Genomic DNA, 22,345 nt, shown 5'->3' on the forward strand with positions numbered 1-22,345 from the left:
TCAAAACTTGCCCTGAAGATATAACCAATCTGTGGATGGGCCTGTTCACGTTAATCATTTTAGATCAGTGCACTTATCCCTTTAAGCATATTCTGTGGAGATCAAAAAGTAACTTACGATGCGTCTCCATCGGCCGTTGTAGCCATTCAGCGTGTTCTCTCGCCGGCGTATGTCTGCCAGTCTGTACTCTTGTACTAAAAAGCTCCCCGTTCAAACGGCGCCGGCTCCGTCGTTCACTCGACCTAACCCCAGCCACAGAAACCATGCTGCCGCTCGGTAAATTCATCCGGAAAGTGCCGAAGAGCGACTGTTTAGTCGTGGCGCAAAGTCTGCATGTTACAATTGCCCGTTCCATTCTCCACAAACATCCAACAAACTGGTTGGCGTTCAGTTTGCCTCGGGTCGCCGCCGTGTTTGGATCGCTCTCGCCAACGGACGCGCAAGGGATACACGCTCCGCGGAAGGGGAGCATCAGATACACGACGCACACAGTAAAAAAACGAGGGAACCGCAGCATCCCAAGTGCAATCTCTGGTTTCGAGTGGAAAATAAGCAAAAGTGCACGTTCGATGCAGTTCCGCATTCGCGCAACAGAAGAAAGAGAAGTGCATGTATGCAAGAGAGTAAGACTTCAAAAATAGCTTCGAACCAGTTTCGCCGACAAATCAGCTGAGCTGTTGTGTTGTGTGTTGTTTTGCTGAGTCGTACATGCACCCCGCACTGAAGGCGCCGCGGGTGAACGAGTTTGGACGTGGTTTTTTCGATTATTTTTCTTCTTTCGTTGTATGCCTCACAATCTGTGCTGCGTGTCGAGTTACTGTGTGCATTCGAGGTGTATCATCTTCGATAGCGGTATAGCTGCTTGAAGCGAGATAACGAGAGAAAGAAGCAAAAAGTGCAGTCGAAAAAAAAATAATATTGAAATCAACAACGCGGGAGATAAACCTGATGGTTCGACATGCCCGCTTTGGCAAAAGGATTTCATACCGCGACGAGCAAAACAAAATAAATAAGTTTGTTGTGAGTGCATATGTTGTGAGAGTACCAGTTTTTTTTGTAACCTGGTTGTACTGATGGTTCGGTGCTATGGCTTGTGGCATGTATGCTAGAGTTCTATGCATAGTTGTGAACAGATAGCAGCCAAAGTTTCACTAATCCGACATTAAATGTTTGAACTGAAGTTTGGTTATTGTTTGAGTTGCAACTAAAATGCATATACACATTACTCAGAAAGTTTAAATTGTACCTCACATTGCATATGCTTTAAGTACGATTCACACGATACATCTGCGAAAGAGAGCGTCAACTTTACGTCACCGTTTCATCAGGATATGTTGAATGCATTTCTCGTGTGCTCATTCACACGTTCCGTACGTCAAAACGTTCCGTACCGTTGATGTTCTGTGTGAGCGTCTCCATAGGAATTGCATGTAAATAATTTCGACGGCAGACTGACGGAGCGTATAAATGGCACTTTAGCAATTTTCATATCGGCTCAACGAAATTAATATTATTTAACAGAAAATTTGCTTTTGAGTTCGTGTTCTCGCTTGTACTAGATGCACCAAACGCATACGATCACTGTAGAACCAGAGTAAGTGAGTGAGTACAGAGAAAACAAGAAGCAAGTGAATAAATAGAAGAAGAAGGAAACAAAAAATTGTTTGTTGATAGTTTTATTATCGTGATTATTGTGTCGTTGCCGTTGCTGTCGTCCCAGTTGTAAATAGTTTCGTTCTGATTAGGCTACTGTTAGTGTTGTTTGTGCCACACATTCGAATCACATTTGGAATAACACTACTCTGCTGTTAGCTGCACTGCTTTAGTTCACATGAAATAGGAATGTAGTGATCTACGTGTAATCCTACATAGATGGTGTGCTTTGAAGGTAAGAAAGTATATAATACTTCACATGCCGTACAATATATTAACAATAAGAATTTAATAGTACCTTCAACCCAGGTAGGAGAAGAATTGCCTTAGCTCTGTAATTATTTTAAACATGATCTGAGATTTATTGCGATAAAATGTTGTTTCGATGGTATATTTTGTTTTAATCCTTGGTAATGGGGACGCGATAATAATTGAATGGTAAGAGTTCATTTTTTCGGAAACTGACTTTTTAGAATTTTTCAATTATTCCAAGTAATCCATAGATAGTTTCATCTGACAATTTTTTTTTGCTATTATTAATAATCAAAGTTGACCGTTCAGGTATATCCAGTAAAGGCCTGCGTTATTCAGGAAGAAAAATGGATGGGTGATACAGGTATACAATCAGACTGAAGGAGAACAGTATACTATTTGATTCCCTATCAACAACAACCAACCAACCTGCTCGAAGCACACAATGTTGAGATGTAAGGTCCTGGCTTTTATAAAGGCCGCTCAACAACATCAAACCTTTTAGAATTTGTAACATTTACTGTAAATGCAATGGACAATGGCAACCATGTGGAAACACTCTACACAGACTTTAGTAAAGCATTCGACCGTATTGACATACCTTTATTACTCTTCAAACTGCAAAAATATGACATAGAAAATAAACTATTGAAATGGCTCGAATCATATTTAACGAAACGTCAACAAACAGTTCGCTTTCAGAATATACTCTCGGAACCAATTTCATTCACCTCTGGCGTACCCCAGGGTTCCCACTTAGGCCCTCTTCTTTTTATTCTGTACGTTAATGACATTACCTTTATACTCAAACATCATAAAGTGCTTATATATGCAGATAACATGAAACTTTTCATGGAAATAAGAAATGTCAAAGACACTGAAATATTCCAAAACGAAATAAATATATTCCACTCGTGGTGTAGCAAAAGTCTACTCCAACTTAATGTAAAGAAATGCAACTCAATAACCTTCAGCAGAAAAATTTCAAATGTTCCCATAGACATACACTTAGGCAACCAACTTGTAGAAAAATGTAAAATTGTACGAGATTTAGGCGTAATCTTAGACTCCAAGCTCACATTTGTTGAACATTATAATACAATAATAAATAAAGCAAATAGTATGCTGGGCTTTATTAAACGTTTCACCTTCAATTTTGAAGACCCTTACACAATAAAATCATTATACAATACATATGTCAGGCCAATTTTGGAATATTGCAGCATAGTATGGAACCCATACACTGTCCTGTGCGAAGAACGCATCGAATCAGTCCAAAAACGATTTATTTTGTACGCGCTTCGTAAACTAAACTGGACGACATTTCCTCTTCCATCGTATAAAGCACGTTGTATGCTCATTAATATACAAACACTCAAAGAACGCCGCGAATTTGCCATGCTTTACTTTATCAACGACATTATTTCTCAACGTGTACAATCCGCATCATTACTTTCGCAAATAAAATTTTATGTACCTAGCCGACAACTAAGAACTCGTAATTTATTCCAAGAACAATCTTTTAGGACAAACTATGCTAAAAATAGCCCCATCAATAGAATGATGCGTTATTATAATGAAAATTGTGTAATAATTGACCTTTCCATGTCTAGAAAACAAATCAAATCTGAACTAAACCGTAGAAATAATGTATAGTATATAAGTAATTATTGTAAAACCATTCTATGTAGTCTACATATGCTTGACGAAAATAAATAAATAAATACAGACAAATAATATCTTGGTCAAAATCTAGTCTGACGGCTTAAATCATGTTACGGCATGCCGATAAAACTAACCTATGCGTAAGCCACACCCATATAAGATTCGTTGCTGAAAAGGCGGATACGATGGTAGATTAGCACCTCTTGTAGTATGAGCATTCCAAGTTCCAGGTCAATACAATGGATTGCAAACGTCTTAACTAAAACGTATAGATGATGCGATAAAATAATTTTATTGACTAGACAAAATGTTCCGAGCCTTCGGCATTGTTTGGAAATATGTAACAAAAATTCGTTGACTTAAATGAAAATATCCAACCCTTTCAGGTGCTACCATTCTGGGCAACTTGACATTGCAAGGAGCAGGTTATGCCATGCTTTTGTTAGATGTTTTAGCTATTTTGCAAATTTCCAATCATCCAGGATACATATTATCGTTGGAAATGGGAAAAAATTCAAATACATGGTTGATGGGGTTGACGTCTACAATCTCCTGAATCGCAATGTTTAGTTTCGACTACCTGTTGCCCGTAATCTACGACTGGTTTTCTTCGTCGTTGATTCCTTCGGAATTTCGGACAAATATCTTCAGAATATCTTCAGATTAAATTCTATAAATTTGCTAAACGGTAGATACGAAAAAATAGCGCTTCCTTGAACTGTTTCTAACTACAAAGTACATCTGATCCTGGTGATCCTCCACCAACGGCTTTATGTGGCAGAGTTGTTCCTTCTTCTCCATCCGTCCTTTTTCTTGTTGGCGATATTTTCCTCGATCTCCCGGTTACTGAGCTCTCGGTTCTTCTGAAGCCCATGTTCGCGCGACTCCCGGTCAATACGCATCTTTTTTTTTTCTTCAACGAGTTATTCATTTCTATCTTTTTTCCCGCATCAAACATTTTGCATCCACTTTCTCCTCTAAACGCATTTTCCCCTTTTCAATTGTTTTGATTTTCACTGCAACTGACGGAGACAATGTCGAACGCTAATGCTCGAGGGATTTTGCGCTCTACTGGTATGAATCCTCCGTATACATGTTCGTGAACTTCCACCATAACTTCCACGCAACGAGAATGATACTAGAGCTTCCCGCTAGTCTGTAGTGAAATCGGGGTTTAGATCCAGGATATTCGTGGACAAGCGAACAGAACAATCTTCACAGAACACGGTCGCCGTGTTTGGCCAACAGGATGTTGGAACGGGGTTTCCGTTATCGTAGGTGCTGATACATTGGTAGAAATACCGGTTTACGAGCAATTTTATCGAGTTATGGTCCGACTCTCTCTCTCTCTCCAGATACTCAGCCTACCAAATCCGCTGCAGTAGAGGGGCGATTAACTCGAGATACGGCGTGGATCGTATGACTCGTTTTCAAGGTAAGAAAATACTGCGTTCGGTTCGGTTTTTCCTATTATTCTACTTATCTCATGTTGCCCTTTATACTCTAGACGTGACCGCGAGTACTCATCTAGTAAGATATCAATCGTCCTGTGCGATTCCTTCGAACTTTCTAATGATAGCTATAGTTGGTATCCCCTAGATTAAAAGTCTTCTCATAGTGCAACCGGAACATGCCAGTCGATCTACATCCTCACTACTGGAGATCGCACTCCGTTCCGGAACCCAGGAAGCATTCAGGGAGTCAGACCTCTTCGTGAAGCATTGATCCGTCGGTGAATAGCTTTAGGGACTTGGAGTATTTCCGTTCCGTACTAGACTGCACTCGATAACACTTTGGGAGATGTCTGTTCTCGGGTCCAGTTCGGTTCAAACATGTTCCGGTTCGGTGGAGTAGGGTAAAGTTAAGAAAAGCTCACGGCAGTGCCTGAAAGAAATGGTATCAAGTGGAGCAAACTTCAAGACACATACTATTCGACTGCTCATCTCTTTCTATCACCAGAATAAGCTCAGCGATATTTGGCAAAGCATTCCCAGATTATTCGTGCCAGATATTGAAGTTCTTTAAGAAGCTTAACGTACTGGGAGATTTGTCCATTAGATGACCCAGAGACAATAGGTTCGATGTGTGAGCTTAGCGAACCGACCCGCTAAAACAACTACTGATTCCTACCCGGAACTATGGCATTACTTCGGGGAGAGATTTTGTCATGTGCACAGCACACACCAATCCAATAACTTAGTAGTTAGTTGTTCTTGGTTCACAACGTGGCAATTCCTGTATGGCAGTAGGAAAGTTAGCTATGGGTCGAGAATCAGTGCTCTTCCGCTACGAGGACAATCTGGATGGCAAATTTCGGGTTGTCTTATTTACTGAGCCCGTGTTTCATTTAGAACCACTTTCTTGTCGAGCTCCCGACTTGTTAGCGGTCTAGCCCCTGACGATGAACCTAGCCTCCGACAGAGAATTCTCCGACGAGAGAAGTTATCGCGAAACCGAACCAACCAGTTAGGTGCCAAGGTCGGTTCGGCGATTGCGGCGGGACAAGACGTTCGGTTCGCTGATGACCCGACGACCCGCGACTCGTGGTGTCTTGTCTCGATGTACTCAGTCTACTCCCCGGTGGTGTTTACGCCGACCGAGAGTTCCCCGGAGAAAGAAGTTCTCCCGATACCGATTCTTCTTTCGTTTTCGCTATATTTCTCTCGGGCAAACCGGTAGAGTGCTGTGGTTCGCACACTCCGGGTACAATGGTGACGTTACGTGCTCGAACCGATGAAGATAATTCCTGAAGCCGCCATGACCCGACAGGAGCGGTGTCCGTGCTTTCTATTGACCCACGGTGACAAGTTTGGGATGAACCGGTAGGTCCACCTTTCTTTCTCCGCATTGTCCCATTCCTGCTGTCACGTCACCATCGAATCGATTCTCACCATCTTCCTCATGTTTCTGGTGTTTCTACGATTGTAGCACTCGATTTCCTCCAGGCGATAACGCGTACTGCTCTCGACGATATTGTTCTGTAGGCGCTTGCAACTCGTACGGCCACCAACCGGAACGTTCAGCTTTTCGCGGTTTTGCTTGATTTTCAGCATCGCACTCCAGGCAGAAATCCCATATCTCCCATATCGATGACGAAACACTCTGGATAGCAGACGTCTCGTCCTGTTTCTCGGACCGCCTACCTTTGGCGTGATCCTCGGTATTGCGTTCGTTTCCTTCGCCGACTTTTTGCAGGCGTAGTCGACGTGGCACGAGCTTCAGCCCTCCGACGGTGAGCTGCATCCGCTGAACCGCTTTACAGTTGCTGTTGGTCAGCACATCCACATCTGTCTTGGGGTGAGCTATCTGAGGCTTGACGGCGTCCATCCAGTTCTCGATAGAGTCTACTATGGAGACAGTGGACTCACCGACACCTTCATTTCCCCTAGTGTGCTAGTGACACGTCGTCCGCGAAACAAACGATTTCTTGGGCAGCTGCAGTGTCCAGACCCCATCGTACATCTTGTTACAGAAAGTTGGACCGAGAACGGAGCCCTGAAGAACGCCCGCTGTGACTCGCATTAACTTCTGCCCTTCATTCGTCTCGTACAGCAGCACTCTACTCTGAAAGTAGCTCTTCAGGATCTGGCATGGTTATTCTGTTCGGCGGTACGGCGATGGCTTCCTATCTCGCGCTGTTGAACGGATTCTTCACATCTATCGTAACCACAGATCAGTATCGCCCTCCTCTTAGCTTCTGTTCAGATGCCTTCTCAGTACTCACGACCATTGTTCGAATTACTTCCAATGTCGATACTTTTTTGCGGAATCCTAACTGCATCTTGGACAGCCCGTGCTCCCTCTCCGTGCATTTTGTCAGCCTGTTAAGGATAATTATTTCCAGGAGTTTTCTAAGTGTGTCCCTGGCTTTGGCAGCAACACCAGCTTCTGTACCTTTTACATTTCGAGGAAACTGCCTTCTGCTAGAGACTTCTGCATCACCTTCCTGAACATATCCAGATATGCCACGTACGCAGCTTTCAGCACCACGTTTGGTATTCCATCCGGACCCGGGGTTTTCTTTGATTTTATTCAGCTTGACGCTTCTTTGAGCTCATCGTTAGTCACTTGCCACTCGTCTGTGTTTGCGCCTTCTTCTTAGCCGTACGGTGTCGGTGACCAGGTAGTTGAATCGTGCTTCGGGAAGAGACCCTCAACCTTTAGTTTGCCACGGCACATTTCAGCTGGCGTCGACTGAGCGCCTCGAAGCGATTGGCGTCTACTTTTTTCATCACAGCTCCTTATGGTAAAATAGTTTGGTAAGCTTGGTGTCCAGTTTTACAGCGGCCCTAGCTTCCCGAAACGTCGCCTTGCGCTTCCCTCTCACTCTCCGATCTTGCTCTCTAAGCCCGCCACAAGCCGTCACAATCATTCTTGTTAGATCAGCCGCATCAACGTTCTTGATCCCGCTGTCCGGCCAAAATGCCTCAAGAAAGAGGTTGAAGGCTTTCGTCTTCCACTTTAGTTTGCTGGTCGTCGTTCTCCGTGCAGTAGCAGGGTTCCGTTGGCCAATGCGGAATCGCCTGAGATGGTTGCTACGGGGATGCTTCTCGCACACTTTCCAGTCCGTGTCCGTTTCGTGAACCAATTAGCAACCAGTTTTGTCACGACACCAGGAACCATTTAGCTCCCCGCTTCGCCATGATCTACGCGTTGTAGTCCTCGGCGGTAGACCTAGCTTCCACAACGAGCAGACCGGTAGGTGCCGTGACAATACTTGCCCTGGTGGATTCCTGTATCAATGGCTGGAGGAATAGCAGCGGAGAAGGTCTGCACAGGTAGTTATTCTGTTGTTGTTTAACTACGGCAGAATTGACTTCTCCGGGTTATTTAGTCAGATAGCCTTAAAGTGCTCTTAACGACCTACTTCGTGTTACCATTGATGATATTGCTACTTGTTCATGTTTAGAGGGCTGCCAATTCGCTTTGAACCTGTCTGGCAACAGCTGCTTGTTTCCTAAAGAAGCGTATTTCCCAAAAATACTGATGTCCTCGACATGACACGAGGTAGCATAATTCGTCATGTAGTTTGTTGCTTCTACCTGCTATTTTATGTGGACGGTCATTGAAGGTCTTGACGTAGTGATAGCCCAAATCGCCTTTTCTGGATTCTTGCATCAGAAAAAGGTACATTGTGCATATTTTGTTCAACGATGCATTTCAAACATTTACGATACTGGTGAGCACCCTACCGCTGTAATTGAAGTAATAATTACAGCGGTTTCTCCACTCAGAATCGTGCTCCAAGTCATGGTTCAGAGAAGCGGCTGGATGCAGGCGGCTATGACTGCTATGTTCAAATCTGTCTCTGGCGTTGCACAACACGTGCCCCATAATCGTTCTTTTCAAATTCTATTTCTATTATGAAGGCGCCGGTAGTTGAGTGGTAAGCGTGACTGCTTCTCCCGTCAGTAGCTCTTGGTTCAATCCCTGTGAAGATCGATTGAATTTTCTGTAGTAAAAAATCTCTGATCACGTATTCTCTCGAAAGAGAAGAATAATCTTTGGTCCCGGTCTATTTTGATGGATCGATATCTGGGGTCCCGATGGTGAAGTCGCCTCTCCAGCGTCACTTATAGGTTCTGAAAGTTCTGAAAGAAGCAGACGGTAATTTATAGGATCAAAACAACTTAGTGGTTAGTGTTGTGTTGACGATTTTACCGTCCAGCAGTTAAGTAATTCGTCTGTCACTAAATTTTATACCCATGGCGTGCTTGAAAGATCGTCAACCTACATATAATTATTTTCAGTATCATAAACAACTCCCTGCACGAGGTTGAGCATGCGGTGTGAGACAACTTGGATTGGCAGCTTGTCACAAATTGATTTCATACCGATCAGTGGAGAAACTTTGCCACTGCGACCACTATTCAGGTTAACGGACGTTAGTCATCAATTTCCCCGCAAAGGATCAACCATTATTATAATAATAGTAATAATGTGCAGTTTTATTGTACATTTCAGTTTCAAGTTTACTGGAACCAGTAATATTGTTCTAAGAAGATTTGCAATTACGACTCGCCTACACGCTAGAGCTTCAATTTTAAAATATTCAATTTGTCTAACACATTTTGTTTTGTTGTTTCACAGCATTTAATAGAATGTAATAAGACGCAAAAATAATACCTTTTGTTTGTTCGATATATATAGATATATGTATAAATACAGACAACCATCACTATTAGCAAAAAAAAACTGATCACGATTCTGTTTCCTCTTACATATGTACCTTTGTGTCATCGGCTTTAACATTTATTTTACGTTTTTTTCGGATTTCTGTATTTTAACAGTGGCGTAATTAGGGGAATACCGTGAGGGGTACCACCTCTCCCCCACATCACTCACAACCTTTTCCTAAACCGCCTGAAAAAAAAATCTTTTGAAATGATTTTGAGTTGAAAAACTAATTTAAAATTTCTTAACAAATTGAAAAATTTTGGTGGGGTCCAAACTCACGAACCCTGGATCCGCCGCTGATTTCAAGTGTTTCTGCGTCGACACATAGCAACTCAAGTTCGAAGCTGTCGATTCATTGTACGTATGTGTAAATCGCACTGAATATGCAATAGATATTTCCACCATTATATTAAACATACCCAGCCATGGAATCGTAGTTTGGATAAATGAGAAAGGCACAATTGCACCACCAGGTGGATTAAAATGAGTTTTTTTATATTTTGTGTTTCTTCATACTCTGCACCTGCCAATACTAACGATCAACCATTAGCCTATGCACGCTGGCGTGGCCGACTGGCGGTTCGGCGTGGGTTCGCTTTTGCTATGGGCCGTGTTTGCAGACATTGTCCCACAGTTTAATGACAGTGTTGGTGTACACGGTTTCCAGTGGGAGTCATTGTGTGTCGCTTTATTGGTCGGTCATTGTTCATAGGCTTATCAAAACAATTTTAAAAAAATATTAAAGTAGAAGTCTGTTTGTGATTGGGTTGTAATAATAATAGTTTTTAGCACTAGTGTACAATTGTTATGTACTAGTCGTATATGTTCGCCTTAGTATTTGTGACAGCTGGGTCAAAGAATGCATGCCGAACTGGCGTATATGATAGAATGGTGGATAATCCTTCCTAGGACACGTTGCTCATTTTTTCCGATGTTCGATTCGTGCATTCGATTCGATTCATTCGATTCGATTCATTCGAGAAGATCAGATTGGATAAATTACAATACAAATAATTTACCGACGTACATGAGTCATCCAATCCCGATCAGTATAGCATGAAAACATTCTAACAGAATGCAATCGTCGTTATTGGTAAATAAGTAGCATTTGTTGGCATTTAGACGAGTCCAAGTAGTTTGATGACATGTTACATATGTTCTTTTCTTGTATTTCATTAGACTGTTTTTGTTGTACTTCTAGTAGTTTACTTTTTCGCTACTCATGTGTTCCAAAAATAATTTCAATCAGTTCATACGCTCCTTTTTTCTTTATTCGGCATGTCATTTAATCTTTTATTACTATATCTTCAATCAGATTCATACTAACACACATTATAAAATAAATTTTCTCTCATATACACTCACAATCTCTCTCATTCCAAAAGTACAAACGCTTGTGGCCGTCGCGATAACACAAACCTGGTTACAGACGCGAACATGCAATTACAATCAGCCATACATACTTACGCTCGGAATCTTGCCAACATCACAACACTCCAGTAATTAAATGAACGTTTTAGCATACATAAATTTACAAATGCGGTCTCAAGCATTGATCGGTCACGTTCGGGAAATTCTACCCTCGCACAGAGGGTAACAAACAAATTCCTGGCCAATAGCCAAAATATTTTTTTTTCTATTTTTTGTTTCGTTATATTTTTTTTACATACCTAGAAGCCTACTGTATAACGTGGCAAAATTATGAATATATCGAAAATTGCTACAGAATTTTTGCATTGATGCAAAATGGCGATATTTTGAGAGGATTTTTTAAACATTTTCATTATATATCCAGCAATAGCGCTTTCTAGTGATGATAACTGTATTAAATAAGACAATATCATTACAAATAGTAGTGTTGCTGTGCACTGGACCAACTTTAAAAAATACGTTTTTAAGCATTTTATTCCAAACTTGAATGATAAAAAAGTTATATTAAACGGCTTGATCCGGCAAAGTTGCTGAAGCAGTATTACAAAACAAGATTCCAGCTATCCAAAAAACATAAGAACTCTTCCGGGCTTATCCGATCCACAAATTCCAAGCGATTTGAAAATTTCGAAATTTTTACTAATTTGAGGTACACCGAAATGCTGTAGGGCCAAATACTATGTTTGGAAAAATGTATCTCTATGAATATGTGCACAGACGTCCCTTCCCCTCTTCCTTTTTCACTGATCATTTGTTTATGCAACTAGAAAAACAAATGTATTCACAAAGATAACCTCGAGATAACTAGTATTCGAAAGGATATAAAAAATTGACCTCTGCACTGATAGGTGGATAGATGCCAAATTGTTCCAACAACTAGTTATTGTCAATTTTTTGTTCATATAAAGGCACAATAACAGCAATAGCAGCAGTAAATAATTTTGGCCAGGATTCGACCTCAGTTACTCCTCTGTGCCTCGGCCCTAGTAGCCCAGATTCACGCCCTTAGTTGAACCAATAAAAAAGCACTCTCATATTCACTACACAACACGTTCCATACTGACATGGCCGGGAACTCTAGTTAAATGAAGAAAGCTACTCTTTTCTAGCATCGAAAACCTGCGCGATTATCTAAGCAACCTAACTCCTAATCTCGCAAACATGATAACATCCCAGATATACGGTGAACGTCTCAGCACCTATAAATTTTCAAACTACGTCTCAAGCGTGAAATCTCGATCCTCGGTAACAGTAGTCTAGGACCATGCCTTCAATAAAACAATTTCAAAAAAGAAAGCTCTCATACTGGACAACACGTTCCATGACAATATGCTCGGGAACTATAGTAATATGGAGTAACTCGCTCCCTATCAGACTCTAAACCGTACACCGAAAACTAACTATCAGAATGACGGTCCCCGCGACCATCCAGTAACACACGCGACTATGTGATTGGCCACACAGTTACAAAATCGAATCTATGCACGCGAAGTTACATACACGCGAGCACACACGACAGACACGTTAACATACGAACGCTTAAGCTCTTCGCAATCAACCACGCAAACCTACTCCAGCGATCGCAAAAACTTGATAATACCCATGGCAATAAGGTTTTAGTACTTACGAAGTTTCAAACGCGAACCTACAAACGACGGTGAATCGTGAATAGGTCACGTCCGGCATCCATATATTCAGTTGGACCAATTAAAAAAAGCTCATATCCACTGGACAACACGTTCCATGGCGACATGACTGACAGCTCTAGTGATATGCAAGGTCTCACTTTCTTCTAGCATCTGAACCACGTATGCGTTAGCACACACGACATACAAACGCACAAATGATCGAACATGTTAACGTACAAATGCTCGATCCCTTCGCGATGATACACGCGATCGCGAAGTCTACGCCCGCACATGTCTGTACCGTACAATGAATATCACTTTCAGAATCACCGACTGCTGCAATTGGTCTTAAGCAGTGTTTTAGTGGGTGATATTTCCCGTGTCGTCTACAATTGTAGCGAGTGATTCTGACGGAGAGCCCTTCCGAGAACCTAGCTCTACAGCTCCAGTAGGAGAGCTCCAAAAAAAAAGAAATTGATTGAATGAACTTACACTCTCTGTGTAACCAAAAACATGTGTTTTAAAAATGATAAAAACTATAACAAATCTCTCCCCTTTCACCCTTAATACCAATAGCATTCATAGAGACGTTCCCCAACCTCCATCATTTTAATTGTACAAAAAAAAATGGCATCATAACAAAAGCATACCCAAGTCTAGTAACCGCTTTTTGAACTCCTTTGCTGATATTATATCGTCTTCACACGTGCACAATTTCTTAAATTACTGGTAGAGTGGTTTGCTAATCTTCGCCCGGTACATTATCCAAGCATAATCACTTCACTGTCACCACAAAAACACTAACACTATACATACCGACTGACCGACTGACCGACTCGAGCTTCTAAATACCTTATCTAGAACCGTCCCTTCTATAAGCTAGTGCTTAGCTGAGCTAAACAACATCGATGAGTTTTTCCGACTGATTTCAGCACAGTAAGAGCACTGATAATGACCAAACACAGATAAATGCCAATGGTGTTGACGACGGTGATGATGATGATGATGATAATGCTGATTCTAGCCCGCAATACTACTTGAATCAACACTTAGCACTGATGTCGTTCCAAAGGAAACATCCTGTTCGAAAGCAAAGAAAGATCATCGTAGGGTGGCAGTGATTAAATTTATTCAGTCTTTTCTCAACGGCTTTTATCGTTAGCGGTTTTGCGGTTCTCACCCTTACGTACACCGTCCATTTCGGTTCATTTTCTTCCGCACTGTATATAAGCTTCCCGGTAGCTCTGCAGCAATTTTCAGTATTAATTCGCAGCAGATGAACCTATAAAGAAGTGCACTGTATCGTGATCCTTTTCGTTGTCCGTTTTGACTCTGCCAAAATTGCTTTGCTTCATTGACTTTTCACAGCTATTTATCGTGTTTCCACTGCAATTATCCGGCTAGCAATCGTTCGAATTCGAGTTTATTGCACAGTCGGGAAGCTCTTCTTCAGCATCCGTAAAAATATTTTGATTGCAGTTTTGTTGATCAATTTTGGGTGGTGAACTTGATCAAGCGAACCCAAATTATCGCTATGATCGAACCGTGTATGTACTGCAGACATATCGGCATTGTGAGAATGATGAGCCTCAGTTGAAAAAAAATCCTTAAATCCCATCCTAATCATATAAAAAAGCTCCCCAAAAGTGAAGGCCGTATGTAAACCGCAACCTCAACAACAGAGCAAAACTAATTCTGCTCCTCCTTCCATTCCCTTTGCGGCCTCTTTCCGTGATAGCACGAGAGGTCGAAAAATTGGTACGTAACATTCCGTGGCTACATTTCGAAGCAATGTCAACGATGATTGCGACAATCAGAACGTCGGCAAACGATGTCGACAATCGGGCGACAGCTTTTTTGATGTGGTTTCTGAAAATTGGGTGCTAGCTAAGAAATCATGTGGCGATTGTGATAACTGCAGACAGTGATAATTCTTTCGATGGCAGGGGGTGGTTATCATCTTCAGCATAACATTCGCGACATTGGCTAGTAGCGTCTGGGAACGGTTTTGTTATTTTCTGCAATTACGGAAATTGATGAGACAACACATTCCTCGTGGAAGATGACTAACACAAATTGAATACAAGATATGGGATATTCACCAGATTTAGGAAAAAAGTGAAATAGTATACATCAGGAAAAGGTTGATCAAAAGCTGAATCAAAAGCCCCCTTAATATCTAAGAACACTGATGCCATCTGCTCTTTGCTAGTATAGGCCATATGAATTTCAGTTGAAAGCAACGCAAGACAATCATTCGACCCTTTGTCTTTACGAAAGCCAAATTGTGCATCTGACAGTAAGCCATTTGCTTCAATCCAATTGTCGAGGCGGGATAGGATCATTTTCTCGAACAACTTCCGGATACAAGAAAGCATTGCGATTGGTCGATACGAATTGTGGTCGGAGGCTGGTTTTCCTGGTTTTTGGATGACGATGACCTTCAGGGCGAGACTATATTAATCTAAAAGTAGAATTATTTAAGTATGTAAAAATGAAAAAAAGCTAGTAAGAATTGGAATTTATTATCATACATTTTTCATCGGGTGAGAAAATTGGTATTCTAGAAATGTTTTCGAGTTTTAAACATGCTATTTGTAATCACCAAACAATCATTACGATGTATATTTCAAATAAATGTCTAATAGATCGTAAATACAAAAAATGAGAAAAAATCGGATGGTTGTTTAATGGCTAGTAGTCTATTTTTCACAGTCGACCCCACATCATTCTTGCATTCATGTATTCACTAGGGTTAAAACAAGACTCTTTCTATTGTGGTAACTACATTACACACAAAGACGCATCTCCAGTTGCAAGTTCACTAGCGTTCACAAAGCGAGGTAGAAATGCATTATTTTTATCGTAAACATCCATTCGTCTCAATTCCCTTCCCGCCGACGAAGTGACGGTTAAAGCGACGACGATGACGACGACGACGGCGACGATGGTGCGTTGTCATTCTGGGTGCGGGTATAAACGAGCGAATCTCTTCCTATAGCACGCTTCATCGTCTAGCTGTAGACAAAGCGCCCAGTGCAGAAAATGCACTTACATTTCCAATACCCACATGGCTTTTACACATGCATACGTGCTGAACCTCATCTTAGTCATAACCGACAGACAATAATAGAGAATAAGGGTGGGCATAAGCCGTTGCTCACTTTAAATACCTTTTCACTTGAATGCCCGCAAATTTAGTTGGTAGGAAAAGGCCAGAACGAAAAAAAAAACTTTGTTTCCTTTAACTCCATTACAATGCTACTTTGACAGTCCAATACGTAAAATGTGATAGTTTTCTGATTCATTTCACAACAACAACCCTAACTGCGTACCCATCAACTTGGTTCTACTCTTCAATTATGGTTCTCTCAGATGTCAGCGAACTGAACGGCAGCATCTTTGTTCCGCCCAATCGAGTTCCGAGACTAGCGGCTAGCGGAGAGATGTAACGTGATGGCACATACATTTTTCACTTCATGTCATTCCACACAACGCAACCCCTTGGACAATTCCAGACGCCTTAGTCATTCTGATGGGTCCTCCACCGGGAAGTGGATAGAGCCTTTCCGACTGCAAATAGGTCAAAACCGGATTAGAAAGTCAGCACTCGACTCGAGTCCACTCGACTAGCAGGGTACTTCACACACACACACACATACCCTAGTGATACCCAAAGGGGCAGAAACAGACCGGAATTGCTCGCGAGGCAAGTCATAAGCATGCAAACAACACACCGGCAAAAAATAAATGCAAACCTTCGGTTTCGTTATCAAGACTCCAGAGCGTGTCCGGCCTCTAGTCGAAGCTCGAGCTGATCGGGCTCGGGTGTGAGGAGGGGGCGCATACTGCAGAGGAAGGTAATACACCCGCGTGCGGGGACGACTGTACGATGACCGATGAATTTTAAGCATGTTCATAGTCATTCACCCATAGCAGACCTACCGGAGCAATGATGTGTTCAATGGAGGATATCAGTGATGCCAGCGTGTTCGCGTTGAGGAGGGTAGATCAACGATTGTAGGACATTTTCAATGGAAGATGCAAATTTGCGCAACAAAAGATTAGATTTTATAAATGACTAAAAAATAATGCTTTTGATAAAAAAAAATTCGGATCATCGTGCAACGGAGTTTATTTGGTAATTGGTTCCAACATTTTCCCTAATCTCGATAATTCTACTCTAATAATCAATGCAAAAAAGGCAATTGAATTATTCAATTGAGCATCTCACATAACTGTTTTGAGCTGTTCTGGTAGTGTGAATTTCGCGAGATACGTTGTTTTCGTGCATTACGTGTGTGTTATGTGTTTTCAGTGTTATTAGTTATCAAAACACACTTATAAATTTTATTCGACATTTCGGTCCGTTTGAGATTTTTCTCAAACGGGTGTATGTTTTCGAATAGACGTGGTGTATACTTTCAAGACAAAGTTTCGAATTCATTGAAGATTTTCTAGTAACTTTTTTCTGCTTGCACAGCAGTTATTAGGGGTGGGGGGTAAGGGTTTCAGCAAGAAAAAATATCTTTTTTGCGATTTTTTAGAACCTTGGGTGAAGCGAATTGACCAAAACTTTTATGTATTATAATGTTTCATTTCAATAATATTCTTTATTTTATTTTTTCATGCAAAAATATCGAAAAGCGACTCGGTGATGAATTCAAAAACTACTTAACCCATTTATTTCAAATTTTGCATACACATTCAATGTAAAAAATACCTAACCCCTACGTGGAGTTTTTGAGATAATTTTTCAATAAAGGGTGCTTTTTACTTTTTAATTATACCTACTCAATAATGTGTGTGCTTTGATATTTTTCGTAAACACTCAGATTTTTGCGCGGTTTTTTGGCTCGGTATTTTTACACGGATTTTTGTATTTACGCAGATTTTGAAATTTACGCTGTTTTCATTTGCGCGGATTTTTGAATTTACGCGGTTTTCATTTACGCGGATTTTGAAATTTATGCGGTTTTCATTTACGCGGCCTGTATCCCCCGCTTAAAAAACCTGAGTGTATAGGTAAATCAAACTAAACTTTTTATCAAGAATTTAAAAGATTAATAAATCCATTAAAATGGGAATTGGCTTCACATTCATAGGAATTAAATTATTAAATTTACTAAAAAACACATTTCCCAGGCATTTACAAATAGCGGAATATGGTGAAAAACCACTCCTTCAAAGTGCATCTCACCGATTGTTTATAGACCAAATGAAGCCAAAGATATGAATAAAAGTTTATAATTGATAATTTTTTTCTATGGAAACTTATCCATGCACGATTATGACATGTCATACAAATTTTGTCATCAATGACCTATGACACGTGTGAGTGCAAATTTTGTTTACATTTATAGTAAAAACTCGCAACATAGTCAACCGATTTTCGTAATATTTGAGAGATTAATACAGAATAGATAGAAGTATCAATTGCCTTCTTTGAATTGTTTATACCATTTATAAGTTTCAAGATATTAAATACCAACTTTAAATATCGTTTTTCTCGAAATGTGCTAAATGACACTTGTCATAAGCACAACAGCGACGATGTACTGTTCTTTGTACGAAGTACCAGCAATTGGCAGAAAATCCGGATCTTCCATCAAGAAACCGGACCAGAAAGTGATATCACTAGTTAGATAGAATAAATCATTGTCGATACGTGAATCAGCTAGAATATCGAACGAATGTATGTACTCTATCATAGTTCACCAAAGTGGCTGACCCCCAGTACAGCTAATGTGTCACCGCCAATAAAAAGGATCTCAACACGCAGCAGCAAGCTGTGTCAACAAGACCCGACGTACAGACAGTAGCTTTATGTTACGTTTTGATCTGGCTGTTCGGCCATCAATGGAAGCTGTCCTTCAATGTGAGATTTTTTCTCCGAGCAGCCTGAATAAGCCATGTAGTGTCGGTAGTGGTTGTTTCAACCAGCTAAGAAATGCACTACGGACCATCTGTTCTGGTGGTAAAAACCCACTAAACAGGAAGATCCAATTCCATAGTGTCATGCGACCCGTGCTATAGGTTAAATTATTGAGGAAATATTCTCAACTAGCGTACGGGGCCTGAAAAGAGCCGGGCGAACCCCCAGTATGCTGCATTACGCAGCGGAACGTTCGCTCTATGCACCGAATTTTTTTCGCCGGCTGGAGGTTTGCTGTGATTTCCGGTTGATAGTTCGGTGAAGTTTTGCTGGGTTTCGATGTGTACAGACGAATCCTAGATATCGTTTTCCATTTTAGTGTAGAGCTGAGCCACTTGCGGAAACAAATTAAATATTACCTAGGTTGTTTGAAGACAAAAATGTTGAAAAGAGACATCCCACGTGCACTTTTATAAACTTTTCTTATCTCTACTGAATTTTGAATGAAACATATGTTCAAATATGTCATTAGATATTTTGGAATTATTGAAGATATATTCATTGTATTGTAATGCACTTTTATGAATCCAATTCCAAAAATATGCAAAGATTAGATCCGGGAAAATGGCGCCCAAAGGCCCCTGAACTATCGAACTATACTTGCATCCCAGTAAAAGGATACTTTTAACTTATAGCGATGGTTTCAATTGCCGAAATTTGCCTTATGCTGAGAACGGTTCAATTGAAGCTACAACGCCAGAATTAGTACAGGTATTGGACAATTCAATGGACGTTTCGTTTGAGTACTCCGTATTCTGCACGTAAATTAGCGAAGATTACAATCACAGTTTATACATTGGACTCAATTTATGTCATACATATTACTGTGTAACTACAACTGATACAGAGTTGTACTGAAAACCCCAATATACATTTTTCATGATCAAGGTGACTAAAAGCATATTTATTTGCGAAAAATACGACTTGTAATTTCAAGAATGTTCGTGTCTCAAAAGCAGTCCAAAGACATTTTCAATGGCCAATGGTATTTCGAAGAATTTATATACTTATTGTGGTAGTTTGACCCTTCCTTTGTCATGGTATTGTTTTGTGTAGGAATCATAAACCCATATCTCCAGAACGAGAATTCCAAATGAAACAATTCTCAAGTGATAAAGATGGCTGGACCTGAAGATTCTATTCTGTACAAAAATTATTTTTCAAATATCTTTGACTTGGCTAATTTTGTTCAGTCATTCATTTTATTCATTTCATCTAGAACATTAATTAGACAATTTAATTTATCCTATTAATTTCATTACTTTTTAATATCGATAATTTTTTTTCATTTCAATCGTATTATTGTTGAAAAGCAAACAAAATTAAAAGCTATAACTTTAGAGTTAGACAAGATTTCCTCACAAAAAAGTAAAACTAATAATTTTGATTATTACCGTTCATTTGAGCGCTTATAGTTACAAGAAATATTCGTAGAACTGAAGTTATTGCAATTGTTCTGATTGGATTTCAGTGGAGCTGTACTGCCAGAGACATTTTAAGTTATCGGTGAAAAAATATATTTGATATATCCTCGTTGTTTTCAAATATTGTTGAAAATTGATCAATTTTATCAATGTAGACTGCTTTCGGCTATCTTTTCTACCCAATCGAACTATTGAAAACTTTGCAGGAAATGTGTATTAAGGATCGGTATGTAAAAATTGAGCAGCTTCTCACACTGCACAGTGGAAAGCAATTAATTGGAAGCCGCTGAAAAAGTATGACAATACACACCAAAAGTTGCGGAATTTTGGAAATAAAATGCAATCAAACTTGTACACCGCGCGCAACTGTGACCGGAGATATGGGGCTTTGAAGATCCGGAATATTACCGGTTTTCATCAAATCAATGGCCTAATTCAGAAGCCGCTGAAAAAGTTCAAAAAATTATACGCTCAAAGTTGCGGAAAATTCTAATGATCAAGATGCAATCAAATTTGTTCGCCGCACGCACTTGTGACCGTAGATATAGTGCACTGCTAGAGGAGCATCTATCATGATCAACACAGGTATTTCGTGTTTCTTTAACACTTTTAAGAAAAACGGGTTTGGAACCATAAATGTGCTAGAAAATTATTCGGTATGAAAGGGTTTTTTATTATAGAGGTTTTAACCTTAAGGTCATTCGCCTCTTTGTCGGATTAGAGAAATCTCTTTAGAAAAATCTCTAACCCTATGTGCGGGGTTGGGAATTGAACCCAGGTGATTCTGCGTACAAGGCAATCGATTTGCCAACTACGCTATCTCCACCCCCTATGAAAGGGTTAATTTTATCCATATTACTCATATTATTTATTTTATTATTTCAAAAAAAATTTTTTGGTCTTACACTGAAGTCTTTTTTATGCGGTTTTTTATGCGACTTTTTGATGCGGTTTTTCAAAGTTATGCGGTTTTTTTATGCGGATTTTCAAAGTTATGCGTTTTTATTATGCGGATTTTCAAAGTTATGCGGTATTTTTAATGCGGATTTTCAAAGTTATGCGGCTTTTTATGCGAATTTTCAAAGTTTTGCGATTCTTTTTATGCAGCTTCCTTTTAATTTCTAGGGCATTACCTGAAGCGACTTTTGTCGAAAGATAGATCCTCGTGAATGCACATGCTTAAACAAAGGACATAAAATGTTCATATTTTTATTTTAGGTTATAAATTACTAGTCTTTGGGTTAAGGATATGAGAAGCATTCTTGATGCAGTGAAAATAAAACCAGAAAATGACTGAATACCTTTTTACCTTTCTCATAATAAAACTTATGCAATCGGTCGGAATTTTGACATTTTAACCGAGGCCCGCAGAGCCGAATTTCTTATACCATTCGACTCAGTTCGACGCGATCGGAAAAAAGTCAGAGCGTGTATTTTTTTTTACTTGGTGATAAAGCTTTTACGCCGACCCGGCACACGTTCAGTAGTTAGACTATACTACTGATTTCGTCCATCGTGTGCCAGAGTGAGGGACTCTGAACAGAGAAGATAACTCTGAACCCTATTCCTCTAAACTCCTCCAAGAAGTCCGACATTTGCCTGATCCCCCGGATTCCATTTGACATGACTAATTCGGGGGGAGGCGTGCTAATGCACTTCACTTGATTCCAGGTCTAGCTGGTCGTGCTAGATTTCGCTTGTCTCATAACCGCCATATCAGTCCTGCACGGCATTATATCCTACATGCCCTTCTCTCTACGTTGACCAGTTGGATCCCGTTGCCGATCCGGCGATTCCGGTTGGGGGGGTGGGTTCCGGTTCACTGGTGCCCCGACGACCGTGGTGGTTTGTCGCATTCGGTGCTACTCGGCGTAGTCCCTGACGGTGGAGCTAGCCTACCTCGGCGGAGAGTTCCCCGGGAGTGGAAGATCTTCTGAAACCGATACTACCCGGGCAGATGCCGAGGTCGATCTGCGATTCTGGGTGGAGGGTGACTTCCAGCTGACAGGCGCCCCGACGAGCATCTGCCGGAGCTACTTTCCGATGTATTCGAACTAGTCCCCGGTAGTAGGCCTAGTCTACTCCGACGGAGAAATTCGGTCGGTTAGGTGCCGAGGTCAGTTTTGCGATTCTGGGGAGTCACGGTTCCGACAGCATAAGTCATTAAGTGACTTTACGCT

At 40.7% G+C, this 22,345-nt stretch overlaps 1 protein-coding gene across 13 annotated transcripts in view; it reads left to right on the plus strand.

Moving 5' to 3' along the window:
- Window positions 1-380: 380 nt before the first annotated feature.
- The window catches only part of LOC131681656 (ubiquitin-conjugating enzyme E2Q-like protein 1), a 205,060-nt gene continuing 183,095 nt past the window's right edge, over window positions 381-22,345 (plus strand). For 2 of the 13 annotated variants that reach the window (XM_058962589.1, XM_058962591.1), the window contains exon 1: window positions 1,434-1,888. The gene's annotated coding sequence lies outside the window, so the exon portion shown is untranslated. Of the gene's footprint in view, window positions 1,101-1,433; window positions 1,889-22,345 lie in introns of those variants that run through there. The other 11 variants (XM_058962581.1, XM_058962578.1, XM_058962582.1 and 8 more) reach the window with 11 other exon arrangements.

Source organism: Topomyia yanbarensis, chromosome 2 (genome assembly GCF_030247195.1).
Source record: "Topomyia yanbarensis strain Yona2022 chromosome 2, ASM3024719v1, whole genome shotgun sequence".
Classification (NCBI taxonomy): Eukaryota; Metazoa; Arthropoda; class Insecta; order Diptera; family Culicidae; genus Topomyia; species Topomyia yanbarensis.